The following is a 12,711-nucleotide window of genomic DNA, read 5'->3' on the forward strand; positions in this document are numbered from 1 at the left end:
GAAAACAATAGAAAGGAAAAGGCTATAGATCTCTGCCAGGAAAGTGGAGAAACAAATGGAACATTTCATGCAAAGGTGGGCACAATAAAGGACAGAAATGACAAGGACGTAACAGAAGCAAAGAGAAAAAGAAGATATGACAAGAGTACACAGAAGAACTATGTAAAAAGGTCTTCATGACTGAGATAACCACAATGGTATAGTCAATCACCAGACATGAGCCAGACATCCTGGATTGAGAAGTCAAGTGAGCTCTAAGAATCATTATTATGAAGAAAGCTAGTGGAGGTGATGGAATTCTAGCTGAACTGTTTCACATCCTAAAAGATGATGCTGTTAAAGTGCTACATTCAATATGCCCACAAATTTGGAAAACTCACCAGTGGCCACAGGACTGGAAAAGGTCAGTTTTTATTCCAACCCCAAAGAAAGGCAATGCCAAAGAATGTTGAAACTACTGTATAATTGCACTCATTTCACGTTCTTCAAGGTAATGCCCCCAAATCCTTCCAGCTAGCCTTTGACATTACATGAACCGAGAACTGGGTTTAGAAAAACCAGAGGAACCAGAGATCAAATTGCCAATGTTCATTGGATCATAGAAAAAGCATGAGAATTGCAAAACACATCTGCTTTATTGAGTAAGCTAAAGCCTCTGATACTACACTTGATCATAGCCAAAAGGCCAAGAAGCAATTCCAATCCCAAAGAAAGGCAATGCCAAAGAATGCTCAGACTACCACACAATTGCACTCATCTCACATGCTAGTAAAGTAATGCTCAAAATTCTCCAAGCCAATCTTCAGCAATATGTGAACGTGAACTTCCAGATGTTCAAGTTGGTTTTAGAAAAGGCAGAGGAACCAGAGATCAAATTGCCAACATCTGCCGGATCATCAAAAAAGCAAGAGTTCCAGAAAATAATCTATTTCTGCTTTATTGACTATGCCAAAGCCTTTGACTGTCTGGATCACAATAAACTGTGGAAAATTCTGAAAGAGATGGGAATACCAGACCACCTGATCTGCCTCTTGAGAAACCTATATGCAGGTCAGGAAGCAACAGTTAGAACTGGACATGGAACAGCAGACTGGTTCCAAATAGGAAAAGGAGTGCGTCAAGGCTGTATATTGTCACCCTGCTTATTTAACTTTATAGAGAGTACATCATGAGAAATGCTGGGCTGGAAGAAGTACAAGCTAGAATCAAGATTGCCAGGAGAAATATCAGTAACCTCAGATATGCAGATGACACCACCCTTATGGCAGAAAGTGAAGAGGAACTAAAGAGCCTCTTGATGACAGTGAATGAAGAGAGTGAAAAAGTTGGCTTAAAGCTCAACATTCAGAAAACTAAGATCATGGTATCTGGTCCCATCACTTCTTGGGAAATAGATGGGGAAACAGTGGAAAAAGTGTCAGACTTTATTTTTGGGGGCTCCAAAATCACTGCAGATGGTGAGTGCAGCCATGAAATTAAAAGATGCTTACTCCTTGGAAGGAAAGTTATGACCAACCTAGACAGCATATTGAAAAGCAGAGACATTACTTTGCCAACAAAGGTCCGTCTAGTCAAGGCTATGGTTTTTCCAGTGGTCATGTATGGATGTGAGAGTTGGACTGTGAAGAAAGCTGAACACCGAAGAGTTGATGCTTTTGAACTGTGGTGTTGGAGAAGACTCTGGAGAGTCCCATGGACTGCAAGGAAATCCAACCAGTCCATTCTAAAGGAGATCAGCCCTGGGTGTTCTTTGGAAGGAAAGATGCTAAAGCTAAAACTCCAGTACTTTGGCCACCTCATGCGAAGAGTTGACTCATTAGAAAAGACTCTGATGCTGGGAGGGATTGGGGGCAGGAGGAGAAGGGGACGACAGAGGATGAGATGGCTGGATGGCATCCCTGACTCAATGGACATGAGTTTGAGTGAACTCCGGGAGTTGGTGATGGATAGGGAGGCCTGGCGTGCTGCAGTTCTTGGAGTCACAAAGAGTCGGACATGACTGAGTGACTGAACTGAACTGAAAGCCTCTGATTATTTGGACCATATCAAACTTTGGAAAATTCTTCAACAGTTGGGCATACCAGACACCATACCTATCTCCTGAGAAATCTAAGTGCAGGAGAAGAAGCAACGATGAGAACCAGACATGGAAAAATGAATTTGTTCAAAATTGGGAAAGGAGTATGTCAAGCTTATATATTGTCACCCTGCTTATTTAAATTATATGCAGAGTACATCATGCAAAATGCTGGGCTGGATGACTCAGAAGCTGAAATCAAGGTTACTTTAAGAAATATCAACAACCTTAGATATGCTGATAATATCACTCTAATGGCAGAAAGCAAAGAGGAACTAAAGAGCCTCTTGATGAAGGTGAAAGAGGAGAGTGAAAAGCTGACTTAAAACTCAACATTAAAAAAGCTAAGATCATGACATCTGCTCCCATCACTTCGTGGCAAATAGTTGGGGAAAAGGTGGAAATGGTGACAGATTTTATTTTCTTGGGCTCCAAAATTACTGCGGATGGTGACAGCATGAAATTAAAAGATGCTTGCTCCTTGGAAGAAAAGCTGTGACAAATCTAGATAGCATAATAAACAGCAGAAACATCACTTTGCCCACAAAGGCCCATATAGTCAAAGCTATGGTTTTTCCTGTAGTCTTATATGGCTGTTAGACTTGGATCATAAAGAAGACTGAGTGCCAAAGAATTGATGCTTTTGAACTGTGATGTTGGAGTAGACTCTAGAGAGTCCCTTGGATGGCAAGGAGATCCAACCAGTCCATCCTAAAGGAAATCAGTCCTGAATATTCATTAAAGGGACTGATGCTGGAGCTGAAACTGCAATACTTTGGCCATCTGATGCAAAGAACTGATTCATTGGAAAAGATCCTGATGCTGGGGAAATTGAAGGTGGGAGGAGAAGGGAAAGGCAGAGGATTGGATGGTTGGATGGCATCACTGACTCAAGGGACATGAGTTTGAGCAAACTCTAGGAGATGGTGAAAGACAGGGAAGCCTGGCATGCTGCAGTCCATGCGGTCGCAAAGAGTCAAAGATGACTTAGCAACTGAACAACAACAAAACATCACATATATTGTGTACATGAGTTGCCCCCGTTTGCATATAGCATGCTTGCTGTTAACAATATGAGAGTTAAACAAACTTAGTTCGTGTTTACAAACTCATTTAAATGTTCTGGGTTTCATTCTTTTCCTTTCATCCATCTTCTGGAGTTTTTGCATCTTTTTACTACTTTAACTCTTTCACTTTTTATTTTAAAATTTTAGCTATTTTTAAAAACTTTTTATCCTGTATTGGGGTATAGCCGATGAACAAACTATGTTGTGATAGTTTCAGGTGAATATATACACACTGCTGTATTTAAAATGGATAAAGAACAGGGACCTACTGTATAGCACATGGAACTCAGCTTAATGTTATGTGGCAGCCTGGATAGAAGGGGGGCTTTGAGGGAGAATGGATACATGTGTGTGTATGGCTGAGTCCCTTCAGTGTAACTGTTTTAGATTAATCTTTTTCATATGCCACCTTGCAGGCTATGAGTTTTGATGTCATTTAAGAATGCTTTTGTTCTACTAGGTTAATTTTTATTTACAGTTTATTTGATGTATTCAGAAGATTTGATTTTACTCCTTTTTTCTTACTCTGTATTATCTATGTCTAATAGTTTCCCCTTTCTTTTTCATAAGCATATTTTAATATAATTCTGTTTTTATTTATATTCAGAAGCTTGGCAGTTACTTTTTATCCTTCTGTTGATTTATTATATAAGTTAGAAGATGTGTAATCTAAATCACTAGAACGTATTGGCAGGATGCTTATGGTGAATCAGATGCATTTGCAATATTGCTGGAGTGAAAATCCGAAGTAGGCTAGTTTTAAATAATTACAGTGGTATCTTGAGAACCTATCATTGATGACTTGTAGCATTTCTGTTTATTTAATTTTTTAAAGAAATATAACATGACAAATGATCTTGGAGGCATAGACAAAATAAAGAAAAAGCAGCAACACTGATGACTCTGAATTAAAAGTAAAATCATGTATATCATAATGATATACCTTAAAATCAATGACACTATTGTGAGCTATGATATATCATTACTAAGACCTTTACTGAAAAATGAGTATATTAGTAGACTCTCTCTTTCCATCTCTGCTTTCTAATAATTATTTTTATATTATATGTAATGTAATCTCTATAATATATACTTTTAGAGTAATAATAATCTAGTTTTGACTTGTCAACTTAGTATTTTATATTTTACTTCCCTCAATGGAAAATGTTTAAATTATTATATTTATACTTTCTCACACCCCATGGCATAATTTTAATTTCTTGTTAAGTAGAATCATATGAAATTGCCCATTTTCCAAGGTCAAAATTGCCAACTCTTGACAATTTCATATAGTCTAACTGAATTACTATTATTTTTATACTAAGTTTTTATCATTTTAACTCACAAAACCATATTTACACACAGCCTAGGAGGTTTATTTGTATATAGCAATTGCCTCTGTGTAAAATGTATATTTTCAAAATCAGCTTGCCTGTGGATCTCTAGGGCAAGTATTTTTCTCTCAGTAGGAAGTGTACCCAGTACTTTCTCACATAACACACCAATATAAGTTTCTCTAGATCTTTCTCTACTGACCACAAATATGAACGTCTGGGAAGTATGCTCTCAACTTTGGTGACAACTAGTAGTCTCTTACACAAATGCTGTTTAATCTTTGACACAGAGATATCTACAAAATGGACATAACTGTGTTAATATCTTGTATTAATTTCTAAAGATAGAATTGAGTCTGTAATTTATAGGAAAATAGAAAAATTTCAAAAACCAGAAAAGTAGCAGTAACCAATTTTGATAAATCAAGCTAAGAGAAAAGGAAAATAAAGGAGAAAGAAAGGTGTAAAATTCAAATCACATGAAGAAAAACAAAATAGTATGACAGAAATTAGACTAAATCAGTAATGAGGTGAGGTGAAGTCGCTCAGTTGTGTCTGACTCTTTGCGACCCGTGGACTGTAGCCCACCAGGCTCCTCTGTCCATGGGATTCTCCAGGCAAGAATACTAGAGTGGGTTGCCATTTCCTTCTCCAGGGAATCTTCCCGACTCAGGGATCGAACCCAGGTGTCCCGCATTGCAGGCAGACGCTTTAACCTCTGAGCCACCAGGGAAGCCCCAGAAATTTGCTAATTATGCTTAACAAGATTAAAAATATGTACCATAAGGCTAAAAATAAGGTGCAAGATAAAAACAATGCAGATTTTAAAAATAACCACATAATAAGATTATTAGTGATACAATTAGTCAGAGTAGAATTTAAGTTTAGAATAATTCAGTGAAAGAAGCTTGGATTGTTGTGTCATCAAATGATATGGCCCATCAAGAGTATATATAACAGCTCAGTATAATTACTTATTGATGAAAATGTAAAATGAAATGTTTTCCAAAAATACTGTAAATAGATGAATCTACATAGAGGGAATCATTCATGTATTTTCTCAGAAATTTACAAATAAAGTAGATAAAAAATAGAAAATTTAAGCAGAATTAATAAGCTTAGTCAAAAAGATGAATAGAGAAAATTGTGCACAAGGAACAATTCTTTGTTAAGTCATTCTGGAACTTTCCCCAAAACTGACCATATTAGAGCCACATAGAAAATTATAATACAAAAAGAGTATCATGTCGGCTACATTCTCTGAATTCTATACAATGAAACAAGAATTGAAAATAAATTGAGGACTTCCCTGGTGGGCAGTAAATAGGAATCTTCCTGCCATTTCAGGGTATACAGGTTCCATCCCTGGTCCGGGAGTATTCCACATGTCTTGGAGCAACTAAGCCCGTGTACCACAACTTCTGAAGCTCTCACGCCCAAACTACTGAGCTATCGTGCTCCAACTATGGACCTGGGGTGCCTAGAGCCTGTTGCTCTGCAACATGTGAAGCCACCACAATGAGAAGCCCACACATGGCAACAAAGATAAATAATTTTTTTAAGGATTGCCCATAAATATTTTAAAAATTTTTAAAATAAATTGAAAACCTTATTTTGCATTTGACTTAAAAGACAAATTACAGTTAGGATTATATATATAAAGTAGAAAATGTAATGGAAATAGTGTAATACATAATTTCTTAAAGCATTATTTGTACGAACCTGAGAAAGTTCAGGTTCAAGATGGCAAGTGAGATACCCACATTTCTATCACAGTTTCAGTTTCAGTGAAAGTCGCCCAGTCGTGTCTGACTCTTGGCAACCCAATGGACTATACAGTCCATGGAATTTTCCAGGCCAGAATACTGGAGTGGATAGCCTTTCCCTTCTCCAGGGGATCTTCCCAACCCAGGGATCGAACCCAGGTTTCCTGCATTGCAGGCAGATTCTTTACCATCTGAGCCACCAGGGACACGTTGACCTCTTCTTTAGCAGAAGGTTCCAGAAAGAAGTATAAAATATGAGAGAATTAATTACCTTAAAATAAACTTTGCAGATCATGTGGTTAAACAACAAGGAGATATATGGAGACCTTGTCAATTAATACTGGTTGTCAGATTAGCCCTGAAAGCAAAACTGGTTAAAGAAAACACTCAGAAAAAAAATGATTTTTCACTTAAGAACATGTGTGTGTGTATTCCTGAAATATACATGTATCTGAAATGCAATATTGACAAACTAAATGTTGTAGATTCTTAAAAGAAAAATTATTCATGACTTAGTAGATGTTATCCCAAGAATTCAAGGAAGTTTCACAATTTAAAATATGGTAATGTAATTCTTTTGAGAGACACATTAAAAGGAAAAATAAACCATATAAGTATTTCAAATGCTGCTGGAAAAGACTAACAACATTAACAGCAAATTCTATTAAAATTCTTACCTAAATATAGATTTCTTTCAATCTCATCAAGTGTACTTTTATAGAAATAGGGGGCAAATATGGTACCTAAATGTGAATTAATGAAGTAGTACTCTTAATATACTCAGTAATATATTATACATGCCTAAACATGGGTAAGTGAAAGTCGCTCAGTTGTGTCCGACTCTTTGCAACCCCATGGACGATACAGTCCATAGAATTCTCTAGGACAGAATACTGGAGTGAGTAGCCTTTCCCTTCTCCAGGGGAATCTTTGCAACCCAGGGATCGAACCCAGGTTTTCCACATTGCAGGCGGATTCTTTACCAGCTGAGTCACAAGGTAAGTCAGAAGATATTAAGAAGAGGTGGCAAAAATACACAGAAGAACTATACAAAAAAGATCTTAATGACCCAGATAACCACAATGGTGTGATCACTCACCTAGAGCCAGACATCCTGGAGCCTGAAGTCAAGCAGGCCTTAAGAAGCATCACTGCAAACCATGTTAGTGGAGGTGATGGAATTTCAGTTAAGCTACTTCAAGCTTCACTCAATATGCCAGCAAATTTGGAAAACTCAGCAGTGGCCACAGGACTGAAAAAGATGTTTTTATTCCAATGCCAAAGAAAGGCAATGCCAAAGAATGTCCAAACTACCGCACAATGCACTCATCTCACATGCTAACAAAGTAACACTCAAAATTCTCCAAGCCAGGCTTCAACAGTTCATGAACTGAGAACTTCCAGATGTTCAAGCTGGTTTTAGAAAAGGCAGAGGAACCAGAGATCAAATTAGCAATTTCCATTGGATCATCAAAAAAGCAAGAGAGTTCCAGAAAAACATCTACTTCTGCTTTATTGACTATGCAAAGCCTTTGATTGATTGTGTGGATCACAACAAACTGTGGAAAATTCTGAAAGAGATGGGAATACCAGACCACCTTACCTGCCCCCTGAGAAATCTGTATGCAGGTCAGACAGAAGCAGTTAGAACTGGACATGGAACAACAAACAGACTGGTTCCAAATTGGGAAACGAGTACGTCAAGGCTTTATATTGTCACCCTGTTTATTTAACTTATATGCAGAGTATATCATGTGAAATTCCAGGCTGGATGAAGCACAAGCTGGAATCAAGATTGGCAGGAGAAATATCAAAAACCTCAGATATGCAGATGATACCACACATGTGGCAGAAAGTGAAGAGGAACTGAAGAGCCTCTTGATGAAAGTGAAGGAGGACTGAAAAAGGTGGCTTAAAACTCAGCATTCAGAAAACTAAGATCATGGCATCTGGTCCCCTTACTTCATGGCAAATAGATGGGGAAACAATGGAAACAGTAACAGCCTTTATTTTCTTGGGTTCCAAAATCACTGCAGATGGTGACTGCACCCATGAAATTAAAAGACACTTGCTCCTTGGAAGAAAAGCTATGACTAACCTAGTTCAGTTCAGTTCAGTCGCTCAGTTGTGTCTGACTCATTGCAACCCCATGAGTTGCAGCACGCCAGGCCTCCCTGTCCATCACTAACTCCCCAAGTCCACCCAAACTCATGTCCCTTGAGTAGCTGATGCCATCCAAGCATCTCATCCTCTGTAGTCCCCTTCTCCTCCTGCCCTCAATCTTTCCCAGCATCAGGGTCTTTTCCAATGAGTCAGCTCTTCGCATCAGGTGGCCAAAGGATTGGAGTTTCAGCTTCAACATCAGTCCTTCCAATGAACACCCAGGACTGATCTCCTTTAGGTTGGACTGATTTTATCTCCTTGCAGTCCAAGGGACTCTGAAGAGTCTTCTCCAACACCACAGTTCAAAACCATCAGTTCTTCTGTGCTCAGCTTTCTTTATAGTCCAACTCTCACATCCATTCATGACCACTGGAAAAACCATAGCCTTGACTAGATGGACCTTTGTTGGCAAAGTAATGTCTCTGCTTCTTAATATGCTGTTTAGGTTGGTCTTAACTTTCCTTCCAAGGAGTAAGCGTCTTTTAACTTCATGGCTGCAGTCACCATCTGCAGTGATTTTGGAGCCCAGAACAATAAAGTCAGCCACTGTTTCCACTGTTTCCCCATCTATCTGCCATGAAGTGATGGGACTGGATGCCATGATCTTAGTTTTCTGAATGTTGAGCTTTAAGCCGACATTTTCACCAACCTAAAAAGCAGAAACATTACTTTGCTGACAAAGGTCTGTCTAGTCAAAGCTATGGATTTTCCATTAGTCATGTATGAATGTGAGAGTTGGACTATAAAGAAAGCTGAGTGCCAAAGATTTAATGCTTCTGAACTGTGGTGTTGGAGAAGACTCTTGAGAGTCCCTTGGACTGCAAGGAGATCCAACCAGTCCATCCTAAAGGAGATCAGTCCTGAATGTTCATTGATAGGACTGATGCTGAAGCTGAATCTCCAACATTTTGGCCATCTGATGCATAGAACTGACTCATTTGAAAAGACCCTGGTGCTGGAAAAAAGTGAAGGCAGGAGGAGAAGGGGACAACAGAGGATGATATAATTGGGTAGCATCACCAACTCAATGGACATGAGTTTGGGTAAATTCCAGGAGTTGGTGATGGACAAGGAGGCCTGGTTTGCTGCAGTCCATGGAGAAGGAAATGGCAACCCACTCCAGTGTTCTTGGCTGGAGAATCCCAGGGACGGGGGAGCCTGGTGGACTGACGTCTATGGGGTCGCACAGAGTCCAACACGACTGAAGTGACTTAGCATGGGGTGGCAAAGAGTCGGATATGACTGAGTGACTGAACTGAAACATGGGTAAAATCACTCAACCTATTCAAAATTTTTCTGGATTAGAAAACATATTTAAAGTAAGCCAAAAATATAAATGTTAGAAATAGGACTAATTTGGTTTGCAGTAGTGAAATATCTACATGGCCTGACTTTGAAGTCAAACAGCCATTTAGAATTCAGTCATCTTCATACCAAATGCACATGCACACACACACACATACATACACAGACATCTATCACATTATGTACATGACCAGTAAGTGGTGAGAAAAGCATGTGGTGGTGGTTTAGTCGCTAAGTCGTGTTCAACTCTTGTGACCCCATGGACTGTAACTCGCCAGGCTCTTCTGTCCATGGGATTCTTCAGGCAAAAATATTGGAGTGGGTTGCCATTTCCTTCTCCAAGAGAAAAACATAAACGGATGCAATTTACAATAGTAACCCAGTAAAATTTTGCCCCATCTCTAGTGCTGTCACTCTAGTCTCCTAACCTCTAGTCCTTTATGTCTTCACTTGTCTCTTTGTCTTCACCCTTGATTCCTTGCAGTCTTCAGTCTTTTTCAACAAAACAACCAGAGCTATCTTTTTTTTTTTTCCCTTCAGTCAGAGCTACCACTTAAAGCTGAAATTAGGTTTGTTCATAACCTTCAATAGCTCTGTTCTCACTCAGAGTGAAAGTCAAAGACCTTACAGGACCTTGTACAATCATGACTCCCTTTATGTCTGTGACCTCATTTTCTGAAACTATCCATTTAGTTCTCTCTGTTCCAGCCACATTGGCTTCCCTCTTTTTCTTAGAACATATCAGATATGTGTTTCATCTCATATTGTTCCTCACATATACTATTTCTTTGCCTGAGTACAATTCCAAGTTCTGCACAGGACTTCCTTTCTTTTCTCCTCCAGTTATTTATTTAAAGATCATCCTCTTTGTGAAGACCTTACAAGTTCATCCTGTTTAGATTTGTGTTGCCCAGCACAGGTCTCTTCTTTTCCTTAACACTCATCACTATGTTATGTAGTTTATATTTTCCTTATTTATCTTACTTATTTCTATCTCCCCATTGACAAGTATCTAAGAACATGCAGGTTAGGAACTGCACAGCTTCATTAGAAACATTCATGTAGATTACAGCATGTTTTTACTCCCCGTCTTTGTGTAATGTGCCACCTGCATAAATGTATAAATAAGGTAGCCCTGTTCTCATGATATATAATACATACACAGCCTGTTAGAGCATCAATTTTTGCTGAGTTTTTTTTCCCTCTCTCATGTAAGGAGTGAGGTTAATAGTCATGGGAGATGAGGACAAAGAGGTAATGAGACCAGAGTGTGGATGGGCTTTGAAGGTCTTTGTAAGAACTTGGAATTTCCTTGGATTGAGGTTGGAAACCACTGGAGTTGTAACAACATGAGTGGTCTAATCCAGCTTTTGCTCTATAAGGATTACTCTGGCTGCTATGTTGAGAATAGATGTGGAGGAAGATGATGTTAATGGACATCAAATAGAAGACTGTTATAATGAATCAGGCCAGAAATGAAGGTGTCTTGGGAAAAAAGGGACAGTACGTCAGAGGTGGAGGGTTGTACTCAGATCTGATACATTGGATGTGGGATATGGGAGAAAAAGTAGAGTTAAGAATAACCAAAGAGATTTTGAGCCTGAGCAACTTGAAATATGTAGTTGCCACTCACAGAGGCAGGAGAAGTACCTGGAACAGCATGTTTGTGTTGGTGGGAGATCAGTATTTGGGCTTTGAATATATCAGGTTTCAGATTTTTATTGAACATTTGGATATATTTGGATATATGACATTGGGCTTTAAGGGGAGACATACAACCTGAGGATAAACATTTATGATTTATCAGTCTATCAATGGGCTTTTGTTTTGTTTTTATTTTTAATTGTGGTAAAAAAAAATACATAACATTTAATGTACCATCTTAACCATTTTAAAGTGTAAAATTAAGTGATGTTAAATATTGTAGATGGTTTTTAAGCCATGACCATGAGAAAGATAAACCAGAGCAAAGATAAAATGCCTCAAGATTTATTCCTGGGGTACCCAATGTAAAAAAAAAAAGACAAGGAAGAACCAACAAAGCATAGAAGGAAAACAAGTGGGAAAACTAGGAATATAGGGTGAGTTACAAGTCAAGGGGAAAAATAGTTTCAGCATGAAAGTAGTGATCAACTATGTCACATGCTGCTGAATATTTAAAATAAATGAGCATTTAGATTTGACTGTTTGACTTAGTACTGTGGGGCTTATTAGTGACAGTGGTATAGTAACATCGTTCGTCTCTAGTTTTTCAGCTCTGTCTTTACCCATGTCCTTTTCCTTGTGACTTTTCAGTTCTTCCCACTAGCGGCAAAGTGTGTCTCTGTCCCTGATCTTGGACTTTTAGCCATGTTACTTGTTTTGGCTGAAGGATCACAGAAAAGAGATCGGAGCTTCCCTGATAGCTCAGTTGATAAAGAATGTGCCTGCAATGCAGGAGACCCAGTTCAATTCCTGGGTCAGGAAAATCTGCTAGAGAAGGGATAGGCTACCCACTCCAGTATCCTTGGGCTTCTCTTGTGGCTCACCTGGTAAAGCATCCTCCTGCAATGCAGGAGATCTGGGTTCGATCCCTGGGTTGGGAAGATCTCCTGGAGAAGGGAAAGGCTACCCACTCCAGTATTCTGGCCTGGAGAATTCCATGGACTGTATAGTCTATGGGGTTGCAAAGAATCAGACACGACAGAGCGACTTTCACTTTCACTGCCTTCTGAGATATGTATATTTCCATTTGTCTTCCCCTTCTGTCTCACCATGAGGAGAGCATGGTCTAGTTAGCCTGCTGGTCCAAGGAGGATGAGATACACTTGGAGACCCATACCCAGTCTGTGGCTTAGAGCTGTCCAGCCTACCACATGTGCCCATCAACTGCCTCCTAAACAGCTGATTTTGATGGTTGGTGGAGAGTCTGTGCTTGTTATATAGTTGACTGATGTGGTCACCTTGACAAGAGCTATGTCATTGGAATGATGGGCAGAGAGCCTATGTGAAGCAAGTTC

The 12,711-nt window shown here is 39.1% G+C and overlaps 1 non-coding gene across 1 annotated transcript; it reads right to left on the reverse strand.

The window, feature by feature from the left end:
• Window positions 1–502: 502 nt before the first annotated feature.
• LOC138072078 (U2 spliceosomal RNA) lies at window positions 503–697 on the reverse strand. The gene has a single exon (XR_011144229.1). It is a non-coding gene; the product is annotated as a U2 spliceosomal RNA (small nuclear RNA).
• Between the last annotated feature and the right edge of the window lie 12,014 nt (window positions 698–12,711).

This window comes from Capricornis sumatraensis, chromosome X (genome assembly GCF_032405125.1).
Source record: "Capricornis sumatraensis isolate serow.1 chromosome X, serow.2, whole genome shotgun sequence".
Classification (NCBI taxonomy): Eukaryota; Metazoa; Chordata; class Mammalia; order Artiodactyla; family Bovidae; genus Capricornis; species Capricornis sumatraensis.